This window comes from Apostichopus japonicus, chromosome 22 (assembly GCF_037975245.1).
Source record: "Apostichopus japonicus isolate 1M-3 chromosome 22, ASM3797524v1, whole genome shotgun sequence".
Classification (NCBI taxonomy): domain Eukaryota; kingdom Metazoa; phylum Echinodermata; class Holothuroidea; order Aspidochirotida; family Stichopodidae; genus Apostichopus; species Apostichopus japonicus.
This window is the reverse complement of record NC_092582.1, coordinates 19,818,835-19,843,932: the sequence shown is the minus strand read 5'-3', so window position 1 is coordinate 19,843,932 and position 25,098 is coordinate 19,818,835. Positions and strand designations below refer to the sequence as shown.

The 25,098-nt window shown below is 38.9% G+C and overlaps 2 long non-coding RNA genes across 3 annotated transcripts in view; both read left to right on the top strand.

Moving 5' to 3' along the window:
* LOC139964145 (uncharacterized) overlaps positions 1-25,098 on the top strand; it is a 67,587-nt gene that overhangs the window by 5,908 nt on the left and 36,581 nt on the right. The window lies entirely within an intron of this gene.
* LOC139964146 (uncharacterized) lies at positions 14,798-24,694 on the top strand. Its single transcript, XR_011791846.1, has 3 exons — positions 14,798-20,082; positions 21,253-23,352; positions 24,017-24,694. It is a non-coding gene; the product is annotated as an uncharacterized lncRNA (long non-coding RNA).

Genomic DNA, 25,098 nt, shown 5'->3' with positions numbered 1-25,098 from the left:
TCAATCCTACCGATTAACAATTCCCGAACGTTTCCTTATTAAATTAAAATATATATATATATATATATATATATATATATAATATATCAATGTAACCACATATGTAATCACATATGTAATCAATTTAACCACGACTTCAAGTTTCCTTAATATTCGGTTCGTATCGCGTAACGTTAACAATTCCCGAACGTTTCCTTACTAAAGTATCATATTTAATCAAGGTTGGGGGAAATGACCAGGCTGGTTGGGCGAAATGAACAGGCTGGTTGGGCGAAATGGTAAGGTTGGGCGAAATGGCAGTTGGGCGAAATGGTTGTTGGGCGAAGTGACCTGCTTCCCTTAAACGTATGCATGTTTAAGGGTCTGCTGTATAGACCCCAACTATAGCACGCTATCATGGAAAAGTTTTTAAGATTACGTAATCGACCTGCCTTGGTCGTAAAAGCACCTCCTTTCACTAATTAGTCTGCAAAGCCTGCCCTTTTCCCCCTTCAATGAGGGTCTTTGTGTGAACGCTGTATGATTCAAAAGCTATGCATGCTAATTGTACAGCCTGAGGTCGAGTTACGACCGTGGTAGGTTGATTACGTAATCACAAACCTTTCCTAGCTATAGGGTGCTATAATTGGAGCCAATAAAGCAGATCTTTAATGTTTACCTTGTCATAGAGTGCTGTGGACTGCCCTTAATAAAGAGGCTAGGAAACATTTAGGGTTTCTAGGAACTATTTAAACCTGACTTTTATCCAAGAAAAAAAAAACTTTCTGTTCAACATTGATAAATTTACCAGAAATGATATTGCTTTTAATGACGTTTGCATCCGGGTAAAAAAATATGGTATATACAAGGGAAACATCTACGCTATGACTGTCATTGTCTTTAAACCTTCAAAATGTGAGTTAAAAAGGCAAATGCATTGTAATCATACTGCAGATACATAAATTTGAGACAAAAAATAACACAAAGAGAAAATTATTCTTTGTTTGTACCAACTTATGTATTTCATGTTATATTTTATCTACATGACCATAAACTGAAATTTAGTACGTTAATTTCTTACATGAATTAAAAGGAAGAAAAATACCTCTTGTCCCTGTACAAAAGTGAATCAGTGAAACAAATACACCCCACAACTGCAAGGGAGTGTCATTTAGCACCAAGAAGAAACACCATTAATGGCTTACAATACAGTTCTGAGGGGCGTACCAATACGCCCCGCTACTGGTTGGAGTGTCATTTAGCAACAAGAAGTTACAAAATTTAGTGGCTTGCAATACAGTTCTAAGGGGCGTACCAATACGCCCCGCTACTGGTTGGAGTGTCATTTAGCACAAAGAAGTAACACTATTAAGGGGCGTACCAATACGCCCCGCTAATGGTTGGAGTGTCATTTAGCACAAAGAAGTAACAAAATTTAGTGGCTTGCAATACAGTTCTAAGGGGCGTACCAATACGCCCCGCTAATGGTTGGAGTGTCATTTAGTTCCAAGAAGTACCAACATTTAGTGGCTTACAATACAGTTCTAAGGGGCGTACCAAAACGCCCCGCTACTGATTGGAGTGTCATTTAGCACCAAGAAGTAACAACATTTAGTGGCTTACAATACAGTTCTGAGGGGCGTATCAATACGCCCCACTATTGGTTGGAGTGTCATTTAGCAACAAGAAGTTACAAAATTTAGTGGCTTGCAATACAGTTGTTCTAAGGGGCGTACCAATACGCCCCGCTACTGGTTGGAGTGTCATTTAGCACAAAGAAGTAACACCATTAAGGGGCGTACCAATACGCCCCGCTAATGGTTGGAGTGTCATTTAGCACAAAGAAGTACCAACATTTAGTGGCTTACAATACAGTTCTAAGGGGCGTACCAATACGCCCCGCTACTGATTGGAGTGTCATTTAGCACCAAGAAGTAACAACATTTAATGGCTTACAATACAGTTCTGAGGGGCGTACCAATACGCCCCGCTACTGGTTGGAGTGTCATTTAGCACCAAGAAGTGACAAAATTTAGTGGCTTACAATACAGTTCTGAGGGGCGTACCAATACGCCCCGCTACTGGTTGGAGTGTCATTTAGCACCAAGAAGTAACAACATTTAGTGGCTTGCAATACAGTTCTGAGGGGCGTACCAATACGCCCCGCTACTGGTTGGAGTGTCATTTAGCACAAAGAAGTAACACCATTAAGGGGCCTACCAATACGCCCTGCTTCCGGTTGGAGTGTCATTTAGCACAAAGAAGTAACAAAATTTAGTGGCTTGCAATACAGTTCTAAGGGGCGTACCAATACGCCCCGCTAATGGTTGGAGTGTCATTTAGTTCCAAGAAGTACCAACATTTACTGTAGTGGCTTACAATACAGTTCTAAGGGGCTTACCAATACGCCCCGCTACTGATTGGAGTGTCATTTAGCACCAAGAAGTAACAACATTTAGTGGCTTACAATACAGTTCTGAGGGGCGTATCAATACGCCCCACTATTGGTTGGAGTGTCATTTAGCAACAAGAAGTTACAAAATTTAGTGGCTTACAATACAGTTCTGAGGGGCGTATCAATACGCCCCACTATTGGTTGGAGTGTCATTTAGCAACAAGAAGTTACAAAATTTAGTGGCTTGCAATACAGTTGTTCTAAGGGGCGTACCAATACGCCCCGATACTGGTTGGAGTGTCATTTAGCACAAAGAAGTAACACCATTAAGGGGCGTACCAATACGCCCCGCTTCTGGTTGGAGTGTCATTTAGCACCAAGAAGTAACAAAATTAAGTGGCTTGCAATACAGTTCTAAGGGGCGTACCAATACGCCCCGCTACTGATTGGAGTGTCATTTAGCACCAAGAAGTAATAACATTTAGTGGCTTACAATACAGTTCTGAGGGGCGTACCAATACGCCCCGCTACTGGTTGGAGTGTCATTTAGCACCAAGAAGTGACAAAATTTAGTGGCTTGCAAAACAGTTCTGAGAGGTGTACCAAAACGCCCCGCTAATGGTTGGAGTGTCATTTAGCACCAAGAAGTTACACCATTAGTTCTGAAATAACATAATAACACCATTAGGTGGCTAAGAATGCAGTTCTGAAGTCCGTACCGATACACCCCCTACTGCTCGGAGTGTCATTTAGCAATAAGAAATTACATCATTAATAACAACAATAAGTGGCTTACAATGCAGTTCTGAAGGATGTACTATTCAGACCCTCAGATTGCTCTAATGGGCATACTGATACCCCTACTAATAATTTTATACCAAAAAAGTACAATAATAAGAGAAGTCACTGTAACCTTACCCAACCCTCCCACCCCCCCCCCCCCTTTTTATTTCCATTACACTTAAAACAAGCATTTTAGGATTTGCAGAGTAGAAGACCATGTGGCTGTTCCAGTGTTGCCACTTCCTAAAGATGAACACATATACCCTACAAGACAATTAACCTCCCTGTTGTCCCCAAATGACCTTTGACCTTCACCAAACTCAATACGCTTCTTTTAATCAGTGCTATACACATTTTTTTCATCCTCTGTGATCTAGGATCATCCCTAGCAACAATAGGCACAGTAAGTTCTGTGCCATCATCCCATCAAAGTTTCCTTGCAATGGTTTTCCTCTTGAACGCAATGGCCAGACCAAACAGACTCAGTGTGAGCATTTCTGTGTCATCTTCAGAAAAAAAGAGAGAAATAAAACTTTATTCTACACTGACAGTCTAACCATTTTATTTATTTTTTATCTGTTGCATTGATAGTAAAAAAACAAATGAACAAAGACTGCAAATGTTTTTTTTTGATATGATAAGTTAGCAGGACTATACTGTCATATGATTGCAGTGCTATCACTCTGCTGTCCTCTACAATCTGATTAATACTATGACAGAGGTCACATGTCTGCCTGTATTAGTAGCCTACATGTTGTTCCCATTATACAAGTGAAGATTCCATTTGAATGTAATGTGTCCCCTTGGAGTAATATTGAATTAAAACATTGAATTTAATTTGATGTGACATGTGACCTATGTTTCTGGGGGGTCTGCTAGACATAGACTTTAACCCTAAAACACCTTCATACCAAGTTTTAAGAAAATCAACACAGCCATTTAAGAGGTCTGTTTGACGTAAAATTGGACACCCCACACAGACAACTTTTACCCCTCCCTCAGTCAAACACTTCCGGTGACCATGCAATACCCCACAATGAATGACCCCTATTGGGAAAACTAACAACTGTTGCGTAATACTGTTAATGGTCCAACTGGCAAAGGAACTACAATATTGTACCTAATCCTCCCTATGAGAGTGATTAGATAACAATTATTTGAAAATTCACATACTGTAAGAGAGCGATTCTGTGTGCACAACACAAAGTTATGTGTTATGTGTAGACAAGGACTTTTCATACACACTTTCAATGTCTTAATGCATAGGTCATTGCAACCTGAATATACAATATGGAGGAATGAGATGAATAACTGCTCGGCAGAAATTCTTCTATAACAAGAGCCCAAGGGCACTGTGGTTCCTTGCTTGGGGTATATGACAATACACATAATATTATCAAGCAAGATTGAGCTCAAATAGTCCAAGTAATTGTGGTCCTACATGTTCCCATAAAGTAACCAACACTATAGACAACACTTTTGTGATCACAAAATGTGATCAGATTTTTGATCAAAAGACACTTTTGAGATCTAAATATGGCGTCGGAAATGTAACAAATATAAGAGACCTACAAGCGTGTCAACAGATATGATAACATTGGTGACCTCAGATGACATGACCTTTAAGTTTTAAAATGTTCCACCACCCCATTCACAACTTGTCCCAAAATATCAACCATTTCACACCTTGGCATTGAGATTTAATTGCATTAAATGTCAAAAAATTAACTTTGAACTTGTATACATAACTTCACACACAAAGGTCACCCGGAGGTCAACCAATTGACATTTTTGATCGGTGAGACCTAAATAGAGCATGACTGTAAAAATTCAAACATTTTTTCTTTGCCCATTTTCTCCCCCCCCCCCCAAAAATACTAGTTTTTTAACATTAGCTGACCTTTGGTGACGTTGGATCACATGACCATTAAGTTTGAAAATATTCCCCTATACCATTTGCAACTTGTCCAAAAAAATCAACCTTGTAACACCTTGGCACTGGGAGTTATTGCATTAAATGTCTGAAAATTAACTTTGACCTCATATAACTTCGCACACGAAGGTCACACGGGGGTCAACCCATTGACATTTATGATCAGAAGGTACCTTTAACATCTGAAAATAGCATCGAAACTGTAAAATTCCACAAAACACGAAAAGGTCACCAGAGGTCAAAATTGAGGTCAGGGGTCACCCAGATGCGGGTCGACAAATGGATTACATTGAAGCAACTCCCAACCCTAACAGACAATTTGTTCTCAAGTTATCACAAAAATACTAGTTTTTTTATCATTAATTGACCTTTGGTGACCTTGTATCACATGACCGTTACGTTGGAAAATATTCCCCTATACCATTTGCAACTACTCCAAAAATATCAAGCTTGTCACACCTTGGAACTGGGAGTTATTGCACTAAATGTCTGAAAATTAACTTTGACCTCATATAACTTCACACACGAAGGTCACACGGGGGTCAACCCATTGACATTTATGATCAGAAGGTACCTTTAACATCTGAAAATAGCATCGAAACTGTGAAGTTCCACAAAACACGAAAAGGTCACAGAGGTCAAATTGAGGTCAAGGGTCACCCAGATGCGAGTTGACAAATGGACTACATTGAAGCAACTCCCAAACCTAACGGACAATTTGTTCCCAAGTTATCGCAAAAATACTAGTTTTTTATCATAACTTGACCTTTGGTGACCTTGTATCACATGACCGTTCAGTTTAAAAATATTCCTCTATACCATTTGCAACTACTCCAAAAATATCAGGCTTGTCACACCTTGGAACTGGGAGTTATTGCATTAAATGTCTGAAAATTAACTTTGACCTCATATAACTTCGCACACGAAGGTCACACGGGGGTCAACCCATTGACATTTATGATCAGAAGGTACCTTTAACATCTGAAAATAGCATCGAAACTGTAAAAATCCACAAAACACGAAAAGGTCACCAGAGGTCAAATTGAGGTCAAGGGTCACCCAGATGCGGGTCGACAATTGGATTACATTGAAGCAACTCCCAACCCTAACGGACAATTTGTTTTCAAGTTATCGCAAAAATACTACTTTTTTATCATTAATTGACCTTTGGTGACCTCGGATCACATGACCATTAAGTTTGAAAATATTCCCCTATACCATTTGCAACTTGTCTCAAAATATCAACTGTGTAACACCTTGGTACTGGGAGTTATTACACTAAATGTCTGAAAATTAACTTTGACCTCATATAACTTAACATACAAAGGTCACCTTGGGTCAACTTATTGACATTTTTGATTGATGAGACCTAAATTAGAGCATCAAACTATACAAATTCAAACATTTTTTTCTTTGCCCATTTGCTATCCCCAAAATACTAGTTTTTTAACATTATTGACCTTTGGTGACCTCGTATCACATGACCGTTAAGTTTGAAAATATTCCCCTATACCATTTGCAACTTGTCCAAAAATATCAACCATGTCACACCTTGGAACTGGGAGTTATTGCATTAAATGTCATTGAAGCAACTCCCAACCCTAACGGACATTTTGTTTTCAAGTTATCACAAAAATACTAGTTTTTTATCATTAATTGACCTTTGGTGACCTCGGATCACATGACCGTTAAGTTTGAAAATGCTCCCCTAACCAGTTCACAACTTGTCCCACAATATCAATCTTGTCACACATTGGCACTGGGAGTTATTGCAGGTTTAATATTTTCGGTTTTTTGACCATAACTGACCTTTGGTGACCTTTGTGGGCACCAAAAACAATAGGGCACACCTTCTCCATATGGCGGATCTATAGTCCAAGTTTGGCATCAATCCAACTTTCCCTTATTGAGATAGAGCGTACCCAAGCAAGCGTCACAGATGCACACACACACAGACACACGCACCCACACACACACGCCAACCTGACTGCATAGGTTCCTTTTGCTAAAGCAAGGAACCAAAAACAACATTCATAGTAGTCACCTTTACCTCAATGCTCATCTGATGCCTGGTTTCCCCTATTTTGATGTGCTTGTTTGCTAACCAAAGTTTTGTATCTTTACATTCTTGTCTGGATTGTGGATGCCACCAATAACTTCATAATGGTATCCATTTGCCTGAAAGAAAAATTTGTTACAAAATGTGAAAATGAATATATCAGCAACTTAAGTCAAAGTAGCGTAATGTCAGACTTTTGTCCTCAAAGATCAGGTGTAATTGACATGCAAACAGAAAGCCACAGGGCTTAGTGATTCCTTTGCCTATTGTTATTGTAGGGCATTGGAGGGGAGAGTTCTACTGAGTACATGGGATCCACAGTGAAATGAAAAAAAAATCTCTTGCAACTATTAGCAAAGGAGAACTAAATGTGTACTCAAAGATATGGTGTGGACAACCCTGAGTTATCATGTTTTCAAAGGTTTTTAATATTATGATGTGTGTAGGAATCCACATGTCAAGTAAAAGATCTGTTCATGTTGTTCTTCTTGTCTAGGGCTAATATTGCCATGTGCATGGTGAGGTACCATGTTTAATTTAAGAAGTTTTTCAGACTGAAATTAACTGACCTTGAGTGACCTTGACCGAAACAGCCAAAAAAATAGAAGACAAATGCTTAATTCCTATCAAATTTGAAATTTACCAAAACTTCACTTCTTCAGCTAGAAAAGTTGTCAGTTGTTGACCACTAAAACAGGGTTTTTGTTGAGAAATGAAGTAGATGGGTCAAGTTGAAAAGTAGGCGGGACTGTCTGTACGCGGACATGGGGGAGGGGTCTAACCCTCCCCCTCCCCTTTGCCGGAAAATTGCAATTTAAAAAGTCTCTAGATGCAAAATGGTGCAATATACAGTTGTTTGGTCAATGATATTGCCCCCTCCCAATCACCCCTTTCTTCTGTCCTATTTTTCTTTTTTTCTCCTGAATTTTTTTATTAACACTCGGGTCATGGAGCCTAGGGAGGTAGCTATGCCACTGAACCGAACTTAGCAAGGGTGTGACGCACTTGCTGCATTAAATGAAGTGCCATCATAACAAAATGATAATAGGTCTACGGTACCTACAAAGTGAGTAGGATTTTACTGCCAAAAAATACCCAACTAGGTCTGTGATAGAATTTAGTATTTATATAGTATTTATTTCTCTCGATTTTTTTCGTCTAATTTTTTTTTTTAATTTAAATTTTTTTTTTTTTTAATTTTTTTTTTTTTTTACTGAGCGTTGCAAAGTAGCCGGGTCCTGTACGTGCAGTAAGCGAGTCATTTGCCCCGGGTCCCGGCTACTAACGAAAACCCTGCTAGTGACTTCAAATGACCTTGACTTCTCCCAACACACTATCAGCTGAGTATTTACTAAGAGTGTCTTCATACTGAGCATTAACTTCATGCAAGCTGTACTTAGTGAGATATGTCTTCAGAATTTAACTAAAATTGACCTCAAATGACATTTGACCTAAAAAAAAGTTAACATTATAGATGGCAAGTATTCAATCAGAGGAACAAATTTGACATTCTATGTAGCTTTATTCTTTGGGTTAGCTCATTCACAAAGTTTTCAGGTTTAGACCATTGGTTATCTCATATGACCTTTGGCCCCTCCCAAAGCAATAACAGTGAAGAATTTACTAAGGTGGTAGATACCGAATACATTCTTCTAATTGTTCAAAGTGTGAACTTTATGTAAGCTGTACATGGTGAGATAACCTGTTAACAAAGTTTCAGATTTTTAGGTGGTGTGGACCTCAAACAATTTTTGACGTACTAAGTAACAGCAAGTGGTAAGAACTCGGTTGAGGGATAAGCATACTAATTTCACTTAACCTTTACTTCAGTAAGGTCATTTATAGGGTTTTTTACGGTTGACCACTGGCAATTAAATAACAATTGCAGCTGAGAATTTGCTAAGGGGTAGCTTTCTACCAAGTATGAACTTCATGCATATTGCACTTGTTGAATTATCAAAGTTTTCAAAATTTGAGCTAAGGCATCTCTCTCTCACATATGCACACACAAGCAGTAACTGCTGCATGGTTTTTGATAAACAATTATGAAGCACTCCATTATAAAAATCACTTTATAATCAAGTGCTGATTACTCACCGTGGGTTCTGAAAAATTCTCCAAGTTTTCCAAAGTTGTTGCTATAACAGTCAGTGGTTGATATTGTGGTTGTTAAAATCTAACATAGCCTCTTTTAGTTTGGTGAGAAATTACACATTCACTTCTCTCAACTTCCAACCAACTTCTAGATTTTCTATGTCAATATTTGCAACACCTGTGGAGAAGTAAAAACAATGGTAAGTAAATTTCTGCAAAGCTAACATCAACTGACAGGGAAATGCCACACTGTAGGTATGCAAAAGGTTTTCCGTAAACTTTGTAAAGCTAAAAATACTATTCAAACCAAATGTACACAGTGACTATAATGATTGTTAAAGTATGTTGAGAAGCAATGTTCAATTAATGAACACATTATTAATGGGGTTCTGACCCCTCCCCGATAACACTCAAATAAAAACTGATACTTCTATTGATGTTGTAAATTTCTGGTGAAAAGTCAACAGTTGAGGCAGTTCTTAATGGGCATGCAGTAGCTGGAGGCATACAGATGGCTCAGTATGAAGGACACTGCACAGGAACTGGTGTAAAATGAATTTAACAGCTGCCTACTGTCCGTTTAGTTGTGGGCTGCTGAATATTACTCATACAGTATGCGGGCCCACCATGGTAGCCACAGGAAGAAATTTTGACTAACAAAAGGCCAAAAATAGATTGCTGAAAATGGAAGATGATTGTTTTAGCATCTATGACAAACTTTGATCAATGTTTTTTCGTGTTGAAAATTAACGCTTATTCAAATTCTCTTCAATTTTTTTTTTTGTTCAGTAAATTGGTGAACCAAAAAGTTTGGGTTTTTTTTCCCTTTGTTTTTTGGTGGGCCAGATTAGATTGTCTGGCATGCTCAATCTGGCTAGTAGGGGCCCCCTGTTCTAAAACCACAACAGTTCCAATTCCTGAGGCAGTATATTGTACTGCTACCGTACCTGACAGCTTCTAAGGGTTCTCACCTAAGAATGCTGCATTGACTTCCTTCTTGATGAATTCTAAAGGGCTGACAACTGGCTGATCCTTATTACTCTTCCTCTTTTTGTGAAGCACAGGTAACTTGTGCTGAGCCTTTCTTTTCTCTTTACTTCCTGATGTTGAAGGTCTGTTTTAAAGTGGAAAAGAGCAGTTAGTAAACCTGAATATGATAATATGCTAGTGTCCTTTGACTCCTTGGACTCCAATATATCAACCCCAATCTTGGCCCAATGTCTGACCCAGAGGGGAGAAGGGGTACACATGAGGCTTTCACCCCCATGAAATTGAAGACTGTAAGCATTTCACTGCACTGGTGCATGTCAGTCTCTGAAGCAATAATATTCCTTGTTACTATATTATATTGATTCAAAACTAATTATATAGTTGCCATAAAATTTTAGGATTTTGGAGTAGCCGACAACAGGAACGAAATTAGGATTTAGGAGCACTTCACGTTTTAACAATGTTGATATGTTAACACTATCCTGGCTTCACTGATTAAATAGGCTTACGGCCTAGCTCTTGCTAAGTTGGAGTTGGACGTGACAATGTTATTTTCTACGAAATTTTAACAGATTTGTAGGTGCAAACAACAAAGACACACGTTTTTTTTTTAAATGAAAGCTGAAGGTTAAGGAACGTGAAGCATCAATCGAATTAATCAAATAGCTGCACGAAATTAGGTCTCACCTTTGATGTTGTGACCTAGCCTACACAGACTTCAGTCTAGAAATAGTGTGTACGCTACCTAGGGCCTAAGTTAGAGCCCGTAGAGGCCCCTTTTCTTCTAAGTTCTATTTGAGGCGTATTACAACGAACCGAACTTGTCAAAAAATTGGCAAAATCGCTTGGTCAATAACTTCCTGGGCTCCTGCCTTTAATTGTACCGTAAATTGTCGAGAGGAATAATAAATTTAAAATGCCGGTATATCCTAGTCATTGAATCAACTTGAAGTAGGCCTAACGTTTAATACTAACTCGCATCATGTAGTGTACTTCACTTTTTCACCTTTGACCCTCAAGTTTTCTGTCAAATTCACGTACGTACATAATATAAGCTTAAGGAGGTAGCACTTGTATGTTACTACGCGACTGTGGTCGCCGTTTTCTTGTTCGTCGGAAAATATCACAGAAACAGATTGTAGTAGTAGAAACCGTCAGGAGTGTCACTCGTTGACTTGTTAAATGGCTGTCAGCGTTGCTTGTTATTGCACTTGCTTCAAGTAGCATTTTTTCACTCACAATCAAGTCAGAATTGATTGAAATATCTTTTCTAATCAGTTTGGGTTGTAGACAAGCCACACTACATGACACCGACGGTTTTTTCTTGAAAGTCAGTCTAGAGCAATGTATAGGGTGTTCATTATGTGTTTGCATGAACAACTTAAAAATAGTAATACACAAAATATGACGACAGATCATGAAGAAGTTCGAATTCAATGTATAACGTTAAATGCTTGTCTACACTGCGGTTGGACACCTGCAATCACAAATAAGTTACGCTTGGCAGTTACATTAGCACACTGCGGTTCAAGCGTCCTTTGACTCGAGTCAGAGAACAATAGTATTCACTGTTGATGTCAGTTCTGCATGAAGATAAAAACACTGATAATGTGCATTCTGACAGTTAACCCACCACAATGGAGGTTATAGGTCGGTTAATTACGCGGTGACTTGATTCGGGTTTTCAAGAATGGTATGGTTTAGACATTTTATCCTTCACTGACCTTGTTTTCAGGTTTGCCAAGCAGAATTACCAGAGATCAATGTCTTAAACTACAGAAGTTATAAGTACCATATATTTGTCAAAACTCCTTTTTATTCTCAGAGGGTTATGGAATAATTTGTCTGAGAAAGTTGTACTTGCAAGTACTGTAGTGTACGAACATGGGAAGTATCACTTCCTTGGTAAGAATGGCTTTGGGTGTTCACTTAGAATATTTGAGAACAAATGGAGAGTGAATGCTTCCAGGAAAGTACTTTTTGACAAGGGCGTAGGAACCGGGGGGCTGGGGGCGCCAGCCCCCCCAGTGAAAAATATGGGGGGCGGAAGTATCATTCCGCCCCCCGCTCCGCAAGTCAGAAAACCCCTTTTTCATTTCCAAATGAGAAAAAAATCTCATTTGGAACACCAAATTGCATTTAAGGCCAGGTGAAAATGCAAAATTCTTTACAAAAAGGAGTGGGAGTTGAAGTGTGCTATATTGCACCAAATTGCATCTGAGGCCACCTGGAAATGCAAAAAAAATCCAAAGGGGAGGGGGACACCCTCTCCCCTTAGACCCCTCCCCCAGGCCGGCCATCAGTCTTCAGCCCCCCCCCCCCACTCAAAAGTACCTTCCTACGCCACTGAGAGCTATGGTAACATCAACTACATATTATGCTGATGGAATGTACTTACAAGTATTTCAAGTTTGTTAAGTTTTCGAAGATGTTGGAAGAAAGTGACTGGAGTTGGTTGTGGTCCAATCGCCTGCAACAAAGAAAGAGAAAGCAAATTATTTATATCTGTAATGCAAACGTAAAGCGACCTCAAACATGTTATTACTCCATTTGAAGCGATTGACTGTGCACCTTTGATTTGGCATTCTATATATGATCTAGGAGTTGTTCTTAACACACCCACCGGTTTTGTTAAGACACATACAGAGGCGGTAGAAGCGAGGAGGGGAGGGGGTGCACAAGGAGCACGTTACCCTCAAAAGTGCACCCTTATTGTAAAAAAGACTCCATTTGTTGAAAAATTAAATATTATTGTTGTTAAAAAAAATGTCTAAATCTATGAGTGACCTTTTGTTGACAAACATTCAAATACAGGATTTCGCAGTATGAACGCACAAAATGAATTACTTTGTTTGAGGTAACTTTATGCTTTGGTATGTTGGACCGTTCTGCGACTGAGTAAAATAACATTACTGTAGCTTCTAGCAACGGGATTGCGAATTGAATCACGTCACGGAAATGAGTAATACTTCCTTATATTTGATATGTAATAATAAATAGATATGTGAGAATTGCAAAGCTGTATCCGGCTTACAAGGAATGCAGCCAAATATTTGACAATTCAAGAAAGGTAAACTATGAGATGAATTCACAACAGGATGTGCCTTGCTTTCTAACATAAACACATAAACATGCAAATGATTGCTCTAAAGAAATGTATCTGAAAATTGTCTGTATTTCCTCAAAGCGGAATGGTACACAAATCAGTGTTCTTCATAAAAGCAATTATAATGATATTAATATAATATAAATAAATTTAATAGCCAGTATCCGTTTTTGGTTCACTTGGATAAATAAGGAAAGTGTAAAAAGGTTTATAAAACTATAACAATGTTTAAAAATTGCACGATGTGCAACTTTTAATGACATTTCATGAACTGTCAAATGTGTTCGGAAAATATATGAAATACATTGCTTATGACCGTATCTGCATTGCATTTCAAACTTTAACGAGAATGTATATAAGCCATAATGACTAATCAACAAGCACAGACAAGTTAACGATTGCACTATTGAAAGATTTATCGTATTTTCATGAATTAACATAATCATTAATTTACTTACGCTGTGCGTGCTTCAGTGGCGTAGCCAGACTTTTTCATCTGGGGGGGGGGGCAAAGGGAGGGGGCGAAGGGTCTGATTGGTGGGGCAGACTAAGCTAGTACAAAAGACATACCAAACAGTTTGCATGACAAACTGTGGCAAATCGGGTATTGTGTCAGCAATGTAGGGCACAGATGGTCACTCTAGTTAGCTGACGTTTTATGTTATTTCCACATAGGTATTATTAACGATAAAACAGATCACTGAAAAAGTCATCGATAGTTCTCTTTAAAAATCTGAATAGACTATATGCTCTTTCTGTCAGTATTCAAAGATGATCAGCATGATATCTGACTGGCCTGGGAGTGTAACCATCCCCCCCCCCTCCCCAATCAACAAAAGATGTTATCATTCCCCCTTCGGGCCCTTCTTTTGCACTGTCTAGGGCTCACTCAAACAGTTTAGCGAAGGTTAATTCGCCTATTCTGATGACTGTCTGCGACGAATTCTTCCAAATTGATCCCCTCGGACAGTTCCCTTTCGATATGTAAAACTCCGAGATCACTAAGGCGAGTGTCTGACATTGTGTTCCGCAGATAGGTTTTGACGAGCTTCAATGTTGAGAAGCTGCGCTCGCATCCAGCACTCAATACCGGAATCGCAATGGCAATTTTACAAAGGCGTAACAGCTCTGCAAAGACATCATTATATGGCTCCAGAAACGATGTCAGCGACAGAAGGTTGGGTGGTGGCGTCTCTCCCGTGTTAGCGAACTAGCGCTGGAGGAGTCTCTGTGCTTGCGGAACCTCGTGTTTGAGGTCTTCCATGCTCGCATCGAAAACTTGGCCAAACTGTTCGACGCTTTCCATCGAGAGGAAATCCTTATATACTCTCTGGATTCAGTGATTGGATCCCTCTCATGATCTGGCAGTTTTCTGTGGAGAAGCGCTTGTTCATTTCCGCAAGGGCGTAGGAACCGTGGGGCTGGGGGGGGGGGGCTCAGCTCCCCCAGTGAAAATGTGGAGGGGCGGAAGTATCATTCCGCCCCCCCCCCCCCGCTTCGCAAGTCAGAAAACCCCTTTTTCATTTCCAAATGAGAAAAAAAATCTCATTTGGAGCACCAAATTGCATCTAAGGCCTGGTGAAAATACAAAATTAAGTTTACAAAATGGAGTAGGTGTTGAAGTGTGCTATATTGCACCAAATTGCATCTGAGGCTACCTGGAAATGCAAAAAATTCCAAAGGGGAGGGGGACACCCCCTCTCCTTAGACCCCTACCCCAGGCCGGCCATCAGTCTTCAGCCCCCCCCCCCCACTCAAAAGTACCTTCCTACGCCACTGCTTTTTGAAAACGCCTAGCAATTTTAGCGTGCTATGATTTGGGGCGATTGGCTATGCACTTTCAATTTATTTTAAAAGCATACCCATATACATGCAAGAACCAAAAACTCCACTTGGTTATTCTTAACACAAAATATATTTCATTATACGGAAATAAGTCCAAAAATTTTCCTCACCTTAATGCTGTTTGGGATCGGCGGTATATTTCGAATCTTCATGTAATTGTTGACAAGGGCTCTTTGGTTCCAAAAGTAGACTTCGGACAAGTCCGAAAAAAGAAAAATCTTGAGTCTTCCTCTGCCACACACCAATTTCTTGGTCTCGTCATTTTATAAAATTATTATTTAGGCGTTTCGAACTTTTTCGCAACTTCGGCTCTACGATTTTGCGTTTGGTGCATCCGTACATGAGCAGTCTAACCTTGTCAGGGTATAAATACGTTGGTGGTCTGAACAACTCCCTGGTCTAACAAACTTATACGTATGTGTATGCAACTACGACAGTGAAAATTTACGATATCAAATAATAGTGCGGATGTTTGTGGTAGAAAAAAGACAACAAATACCCCGGTCCCACGAACGCGGTCTTGCTTCAAGCAAGGATAGGTGGAGCAAAAACTGTAACCGCAGATAAGCCCTGCAATTTGAACCCGCGTTTCAACGAGTTAACTCCGGGCATAGCGGCAGGCTTGGAAAACCTTGGAAAACGTCCGAACCTGGTTATTGCAATAGAGAATATGAACAGCGATCGACAGCTATGCAGTGAGTCTTTTCGTGGGGGGTATATATCATCCAAGCAGCGCACACACGCTATTTTCTACCGGGGCTTACCCGATACGGCCAACGTTTACTATCTTTGAAAAAGTCAATGCACTGGCAGGGAAATCATTGTTCCTATCTGAAGCGCAATATTTTGAGTGCAATGAGTGGTACGACTTTTCGCGGGGGTTAAGTAAAACAAATCTCTCATAGTTTCCAAAATGAAAATAAAATAAAATGGAAAACCTAAATATAATCATATCAATTATATCTAGCAGATATGCCGACTTTGTGTGCGTACAATTGTTCCAACAACTCTGGAAAAAAATCTGTTTTCACACTTTACCCAAAAGAAATATTTAACCCCTAACACAAAATAGTTGGGCTGGGCTCGATGTCCGCACCTGTTTATACTGTACCATTGAACTTGACATAGATGTAAAAACTTTTCTTGGCAAGTTGCCAACAAGAAATTCCACTGCAGTTTACTTCGCAAGTATTGCATCGAAGAAGTTATGGCGTAAAGACTAAACGCTTTACGGTGGCACATTTCATGTTACTACTTTCTAATACAGAGTTCGCAGTATTCGAAGTGAACGTATTGGTTTTGGTGTGCTTTTACGAACATTCGCCTCATCGACTAGGCTTTGTAGGTCTAGAACACTCCACCTTTGTTCAAAGGCGGCGGAAGCACTTTTAATCTGGGGATGGGGGGGGGGCACCGACATCGAAGGGCACTTTGCAGAAATTCGATTGGACTGATGCAGCCTGATATTAAGAACCCTTTTTAACTCTTATTGATTATCTTATTTGCGTATACTCATCACTACATCAACGTTGCCCCCCCCCCCACCCTCAGTGGCGGAGCTTAGGGGTATGGTCAGGGGGCAAGAATGGTTTGTAGGCCGGGGCGCTTTCGACACTATCTAAGCGGAGCGCCACCACAGGTTGGCGCGGAGCGAACATAAATTTTTGGAGTAAAGATATTCCCTAGATTGCCGGTAATGGCCCTTTCCGGGCCTTGCTAATTGCAGATAAACGAAGAATAAATAGGTGTCATCGCCATTTTGTCAGAAAATTACACCAACAAAGTGTGACAATGTCAATAGGTATTTGAGAGCGCAATAAAATAGTCAATAATCGCGAATAAGTAAAAAGTGGTAAAAAGCTGAAAAGGGCGCCAGCAGTCAATTTGAGTCCGTCAGGGGGGCATCCGCCCTCTCTAACTGTATGGACGCTCCGCCACCGCCCCCACCCCTCAAGGAAAAAATGCATACTAGGCCTGCAATATCCAATGTGCACATTGGAAACAAGGAACAAGTTTTCTGTCGATGAGACAAAATGAGGTGAAAACATTATAAAGCCCAAGTCCATACACTCTCGATCGATACATGCATGAAACATGTCAAAATAATAAAGGATGGGGTATAGGTTATGGGATATAAAAACTGAACTCATTATTCATAGTAGGCTATAAATGGCTTCTGCTTAATACAAAGTCACAATGTAATATAGCAATATATTTTTGGAAATGTATAAGGATTATTTTTTTGACACATTGAATATGCTTAAAAGCACTTACCAGAATGTTAGAAGCCTTGTGATAGTAAACATTTGAGTTTGACCCACAGAAATTCATTAATACTTCTAAATTAGGATTAGATGATCTCTTACTGAAATATCGCTGACCTAATAAGGTGATCAAGAGTACAATTTTTTTATGTAGAGAAAGGGCTCATTTTTATTCTGATGAAAAGTGGGGGCACGTGCCCCCTGTGCCCTCCTCCCCCGGTTCCGCCGCCCTTGCCTTTGTTACTAGATCAATTCATGCTGGCTAAATATACATTCATCTCACCTGGTAGGCCTACGCATAACTATTTGAAGAAAAAGTATTTTGTACATCCCCTTATGTCTTATGATCAGATGTAAGATAACGTGGTATGACTCCTAAGCAGCGTTTATAATTCATTTCTTACACTTTACAAATTGGCGGGAAATTAGTGCTAACCCAAACGATGGTCGCGGGAAATCTTACAAGTGTAACACGTCATATCTTTCGTCCACCGTTATTTTGTTGTTGTTTTTTGTTGTTTATTTCGGACCATATTCTGAATGACGTGAAACGAAAACTCGCTGGCCTGCCAAAATCCCGATAATGCCACCCCCCACCCCCAGTTAAACAACAGTATGCTATCTTTAAAAGAATTGTCTGGTAGCCCTTAGACGTTACCTTAAAACCAATAAATAATTTTCCAAATATGCGTTTGACAGAGAAACGATTTTTAATCGTTTAGGATGGATATTTCAAATATACTAGAACAGTAGAGAACGTGACGTCATCTTCGCAAATGCAGATGGCGACGTAAACCACGATCCATACAGTTCCTGCAGTAATCACGACAAATACCGCGTTCGAATACAGATTAATTTCTTTGTTAATTTTCGGTGAAATTCAATATAAATTATATATGTTTTAAAAACATCGTTGAGCCGTCATATACATATGTAGTGCATCGGTGTTTTCGTGGTTTTGTGTAACACGACGAAAGATTGAACAGAAGACTTCGTTGTTTATCCTTTTGCTGTAAAGTTGATCCGTGAATTTTATCTCAGCAATTTTTTCTTATTTATATGTTTCAATGATAACATTTTTCTTAAATATATTTCATTGATAACAATTGCTGTGGTTACAACTATTCTATGTGTTATAACTGTACCCACATATTTCCCCTCTATTCAGTTTGAATATTATGCTTTCACATTTTTTTTATCCAAACGTTACGAAGTTTATGCGCAACTTAAATCCATCTTCTATTCGTTGAAAGTCCGATATTGGGGGTGGGGCGGGGGGGGTACACCCCTCAGTCCGACAAGTTTTCGGTCCGAAAATGAAATACACGTTTTCAGTCCGAAAATAAAATGCACGTTTTCAGATTGAAAACGTGTAATATACGTTTTTCAGTCCGAAAATGAGATACACGTATTCAGTTTGGCAATGAAAGCAGTTATAATGCCATAATATCACCAATAAACAACACTGGAATGCAGGTGGGAGTTGCGAGGTGGGATCATTTCGGCAAGTAATCACCACGCACGGTTCTTGTTCGGTCGTAGGATGTCATGGATGGTGCGTAGTCACTTAATTATCCATGTTCTTGCATGGGTTGAGCCCAGGGATTATTTGAAATCACGTTATTACTTTTTCACCCATACAGTGGGGGCTTTTTTTTCATTTTAGACGAAACGCTGCTCTATTTCGCACCAAGATGCACGTAAATTGTAAATTTTATTTTCGGACTGAAAAGGTGTCGGACTGAAAACTCGTTTTTTCGGACTAAAAACGTGTATTTTATTTTCGGTTTGTAAACGTGTCGGACTGAAAACTCGTTTTTATCGGACTAAAAACGTGTATTTTATTTTCGGACTGAAAACGTGTCGGACTGACAACGTGTATAACCCCAAATATTTGGCACTGTGCCACGATTTCAGTTCGAGCTCTACAGTCTACACTATTAAACAGCTGGTCCTGCGATTTGTGTTTTATGTTTTAAGATGATAGCAATTAACCAATCACATATTTCAACTGGTAAACGTCATTCATCAACCCTGTAGATAGCGAATGTAAACTCCACCCATATTCCCTTATATGGACGTTTACTACGAGCTTCATTGACCATGATTTTGACTTGGGGACACCAAGTCTAAACGGCGGGAAAAAGTTCAGCACATCGGTTACATGTCTATAAACATGTTCCCGCATCGGAATATGCACACAGCAATAATTCTTTATAGACCGTGGGGCAAAGCCGTTTTTCTTGCAGTTCCGTAGTCCAGTCAGAGGGGCAACTCAAATTTACTCTCAAAAATTCACAAAAATTATATTATTCGTAAATCCGCTTTGTTCCACCAAAAATTTGCGCACGTTTTTTAGTTATTCGGTAAACTTGGTACTATTTTTTGCACGAAAGCACTTGGAAACTCTCTCTTTGAAAGGTAGGATTAAGTCCGTATACACCAATCGCAAAGCAGCATTACTGCCAAATGACAATCACATGACAATAAGCACACACAAATCAGCATGGCTATCACATAGTTATGTTGAAACGTCCATATTTTGCGTACGAAAACAAGTTCGTTCGTCCAAGTTTTTCAAATTTGATAGATGTACCGATATGACCTGAAAACAACATACCTATATACCCAATGGTGAGTACTTTTCAGGTTCTTTTCATATGAAATAAAGTTGAAATCATCATTCGAAGTTCGTATTTACACAGCCGAATCACGTTTGGCAAGTATTCATAGGATGGACACTGGAACAGCTAGTTTCGCGAAAACGGTTCAATCTTAAATGTTGAGTCATTAGCGTACGATTTGCCCGTGTTTACTGACATTTTTACTCAGTATTTGCCTAACTTTTTCATACTCTTGAGCTTTGTGGGTAGTAAAGTTACATTTTTATGACCCCTGGAAGCTAAAAACAAGGCTTGTCTACATTACAGTCCGTCAACTAAAAGAAGATTGAAAATGACATTAGGACAAATTGAGTGATAGACTAACGTTAATCATTAACATGGTGACTATTCGCAGAGGCTGCTAATGTACTTAGGTAAAGTCACATGCTTTCGTATCGTAATCTATGTGTATACTATATGTATATTTACAACTAGATAACATCAATTTGTTTATTTGATTTGTTATTTAACTTTTGGCATGAGGGTGAAATTCGGTTAGCTTAATAAGCTAATCACACCGAGGCCCTCCCCTACATGTAAGCTAGGCCTAGGCCTTCTACAACTAGCATTGACCAGTAGTCAAAAGAAGGAATAGAAGTACTTGTCCCATGTATGTTAAACTGAATTGCACTAGGATAAAACTGATGTCATGTTTTTACTATATCGTTCAGTAATAGTAATGACTGTGGGCTACTGTTTGAGCAGTCTTGTTTTCCAATTGTGTACACTGTTGGAATAAATAAAGACTGATTTGTGACAACATGTCTAAGGCGATATGACATTGCTTTACATTTAAGGACTATTGAAAAGTAGACAGCTTTTATGGTTTGACAATTGAGAAGTAATAACCTGGTCGCATATAAGACATAGTTTGGATTGGAAACTATCAAAGTCACACTACCTCTATCGAGAAGCTTTGTCAATAATCAACCCATTGTATTCAGTAAAACATGTTTTCATTTTCAGGGTATATATTGGAAATTTACCTAACCACATCAAACCAATTTTGCTATGCCTGACAAATCAAGACAGTTACCGAGTTACGTAGACCAAACTCTGTTATTTTTGCAAACCTTAAATAGTCGACTCATTTTTCTACAGCAAAGTAATTAAACTATTGCTTATTTACATTCCCTTGTAGGTCTTTCAACTATGACCGAACCAACCTCAACTGATCATGATAGGGGTGAAGAACCATGTGTCATACACCATCCAATGTAGATGTCAGTGACATTTACAAGAAGTTCACTCCCAAGACTTGGGATCCTTTCCTAAAATGCATGGATATCTGAAAGGATCATCCTCACACTGAAAATGGAAAAACTGCCATTAAGTTTTTACATTTTCAAAATTGTGATCCACAGTCAGCCTTCCTACCTGCACTTCCAGTTCCAACTAATGGTGGATTTCACAGGAAATGCTATCAGAGATTTACGGATGCAACCAGAATTGAAATGGTTAAGAAAGCCAAGATGTGATTCAGTAAGTGCCTTTTTCTTGAAGGGAAAAGTGAAAGCCTTGAGACAGATACAAGGTGATGCAGAATCTGCAAAGTCATTAAAGATGTTGGTTGACTCCTTTACAGTTGATGAAGTCAATTTCCTTGCCGTTGAAAAATTCGTCTACAAGCTGTATGGTCAAATGGATGCAACTTCAGTCAACGACGTGCGGTTTGATATGTTTAAGAAAGCCAACAGGATGGAGAGTACAATGCCTCCAAATAAGGATGCCCTTCATCAACATATCCTTCGTGTCAACTTCCAGGCAAGAATTTATAAACTAAGCTTAATGAAGAATCAAGATTTACCATCTCCTAGTGAACATGGATGGATATTTGATGATGGACACCTTGCCATTCATTGGATGAGCCTCCCACCTGCTCCTGAAAGCATAATTGAACTTGGGAACTGCTCATGTAAGAAAAACAAGTGCCAACTACCAAATGCAGGAGATAGTTGCTGTATATCCTTCGGCCTTCCATGCACAGATTTATGCCAATGCAAGGGGTGTGAAAACATCAGTCAGATGATACTTGAGATTGAAGAAGACTTGGACACAGACGAAGATGATCAGATGGAATTACTAGTTTTTAGTCTTGGAACAGCCATGATAATGTTTGACTGTGTAAGCTGTGCCCAGGCAGACTTTCTGCAAATCTAGCCATTTATATGTTAAGTTTGAGAGCTCTCATGTGTTCGTATTTTGTAGCATGAAGTTAGAATCAAGAATTGGCAAAGCCATGGGGTATTGGCACTGGAGGGGAGCGGAGGGGGCTTCCCCATCAGAATTTTGTGTCTCTGATCAATTAAAAAATATTGCAATGCCATATTGTAATTACTTTTATGTTGTGGTCAATTCAAGGATGAAGGTAGCAGAAGGCAGAAGAAGGTAGCAGAAAGTTTAACTCAATAGTATCATTATTTATGCAAACAAATTTTGAAGGGATGAGTTCAGGATAATTGTACCCCCAGAAAAAGTTCATGGTACCAATTGCAATGTTTCTAAACTATAACATCACATAAATTTGTTGTAAATACCCTTTTCAGAGTGAACATTTAAGCTTAACAATTGTCACATTGACAATGTCTGTGTCGTTGATCTTCAATCTCATTCTCCATATAGCACATGCTGTGAGAAAATGAAGGAATAGTTATTAAAGGTGCACCACTGGCATAACTACTGGCATATTTAAGGTAACATTAACATTGCATTTCATGTTCACACATTAAGTTATGTCAATCCTCGAATCTACATTATGTGTAAGCTTGCTTTTAAACTATGAGTGTGTATGGACAAACTGAATATATGTGTGGTTATAACCCCAAACCTGTTATTGACATTTATTATGTTACTTTCTAATAGATCTAGACATTTCTAAAAGAGTTAGGTCAATTCCATTTAAATGTAGAGGTGTTAAGGCCAGTTTGAAAAAATAGAGGGCGCCCTTTATTTCCAGTGTTCTTTTACCGCTATTTTCTCCTTAACGTCCGCGAAATTTTGGTGGAACAAAGTGATTTTTATTTTAGGGTGTTCTAAGCAACACTTTTATTAAGAAATTATGTTGCCCCCAGAGGTGGACTACGGAACTCAAAAACTAAAGGGATTTTTGCCTTATGCCCCACGGTCTATTACGGTCAATTGTAAGTCTTGTCTTTTTAAGTTAGCAAACATGTGTGATGTGGCTCTTGTTTGACTGAATCCAGAATGCATGCATTCTAGTTATCCTTTTATTTTTACTTTGGTATGTGATTTACAAAAATTTTTCTTTTATACAGGCCTATAAGATTGTAAAATTTTACGGGCCTGATGAGTACGGTAAGTAAATAGGCTACGTGTTAGTTGGGCTACTACATATTATTTTCCTGATTATCGATAAAATAGAATCCAGTAACAGTAAGCCTAGCTTAAATTTTCAGTTTGTACTTTATTTGGCTGACCGTTCTGCCGTAGCCTTTCTCTCACATACGCATACAGATGTCTCAGTACACTGGAGCGTTGCGGCATATCCCATCAAGTTTCGACATTATTTTCGTCGCACCAAATGCCAAGCAATGCGAATACTTCATCTTCCAACCACATACTTCGCTCTGTCTACTTCTGCGACATATTGTACAGGAAAATATCAATAATAATCATAGTAAAAATAATAATGACCTTTGCGGTTATCTGGACGTCTTCAAGAAAGCAACTCAAACTTTATACTGTATGTATGCGGATGTACACGGGCAGCTATACAATGTGTACTACTCGGCAATGCCTTATGTAATTCCTTCATTTTCGCTGCATCGGTCTATTGTACAAATGGACAACCAATATGAAAATAGACACAGTTAATGTCTATATAGAAATACGCAAGCGGCGCAAACCACAACTGATAAAATCCATCGTATCTTTTTCACCCCAAGGCAATAGTTTATTTACATTGATTAACGTTTACCCGGGCTTAGCTGTCCTAACCCCACCTCTCATGAGGGGCTTAATCAAGCTCGGGCTTGCTCCGTTCCCACGGAGTAAAAGGGTGGATCAAGTTGCCCTAGCCTCGATAGGTCGATCAAGAGTGAAGCAAGCCCGCGTTCGTGGGAACAGGCCTTAAAGTCTGGTTGAACATCTCCACGTTTGCGGTCAACATCGAGAGGGCCGATGAAAGATGATATTACGTAATCATTCCTATCACGTTGCGTTCTCTCACACAGGAAATGAAGGTTAACGTTTTTTAAGTTGACGACATGCCATGGCCTTAGCCTTTAATTAGAACTATAGTTGTAAATAAAGAAAACAGTGTGTTTGGCGAATAGGATCATTTATATACCTACCAGTATGTGTATGCATGGAGGTCAAAAACAGGTAAAAAAAAAACAGGTAAAATGGAGGTAAAAAACAGTTTAACCTCCATGGAGGTAAAAACAGTTTTCCCTCCATGGTGTATGCATGTGTGCATGCGTGAGTGTATGTATGTATGCAATGCATGTACGTGTATAGGTATGGATGGGTGGGAATAACAAATAAGCTGCATTAATAATATATGATGCATTTCATTGAAAATAAGGCTGCAGATATATATATATATATATATATATATATTTATATATATATACATAAATATATATTTATATATACATATATATATATATATATATATATATATATATATATATACTTATATATAAATATATATATATATATATTATTATTATTATTATTATTATTACTATTATTATTATTATTATTAGTATTATAGAAAACCAGAGAAATAAGATATGACTCATAATTGAAAAATAAGGAGTAAAGTTTTAGAAAATATATTAGAATTTCGGTCACCTTGGGGCCTTCGTTAGCAATACTTGGCAGTCGAATGAAAATGAAATGAAAATATACTAACACAATGAAAGTATGACGCTAGATAAGTGTAAGTTGCATTGATGGAATTAAAACCAAATAAACCATGACTATACAGGAAGCGGATGAATGAGCAAAGAACGGATAACAT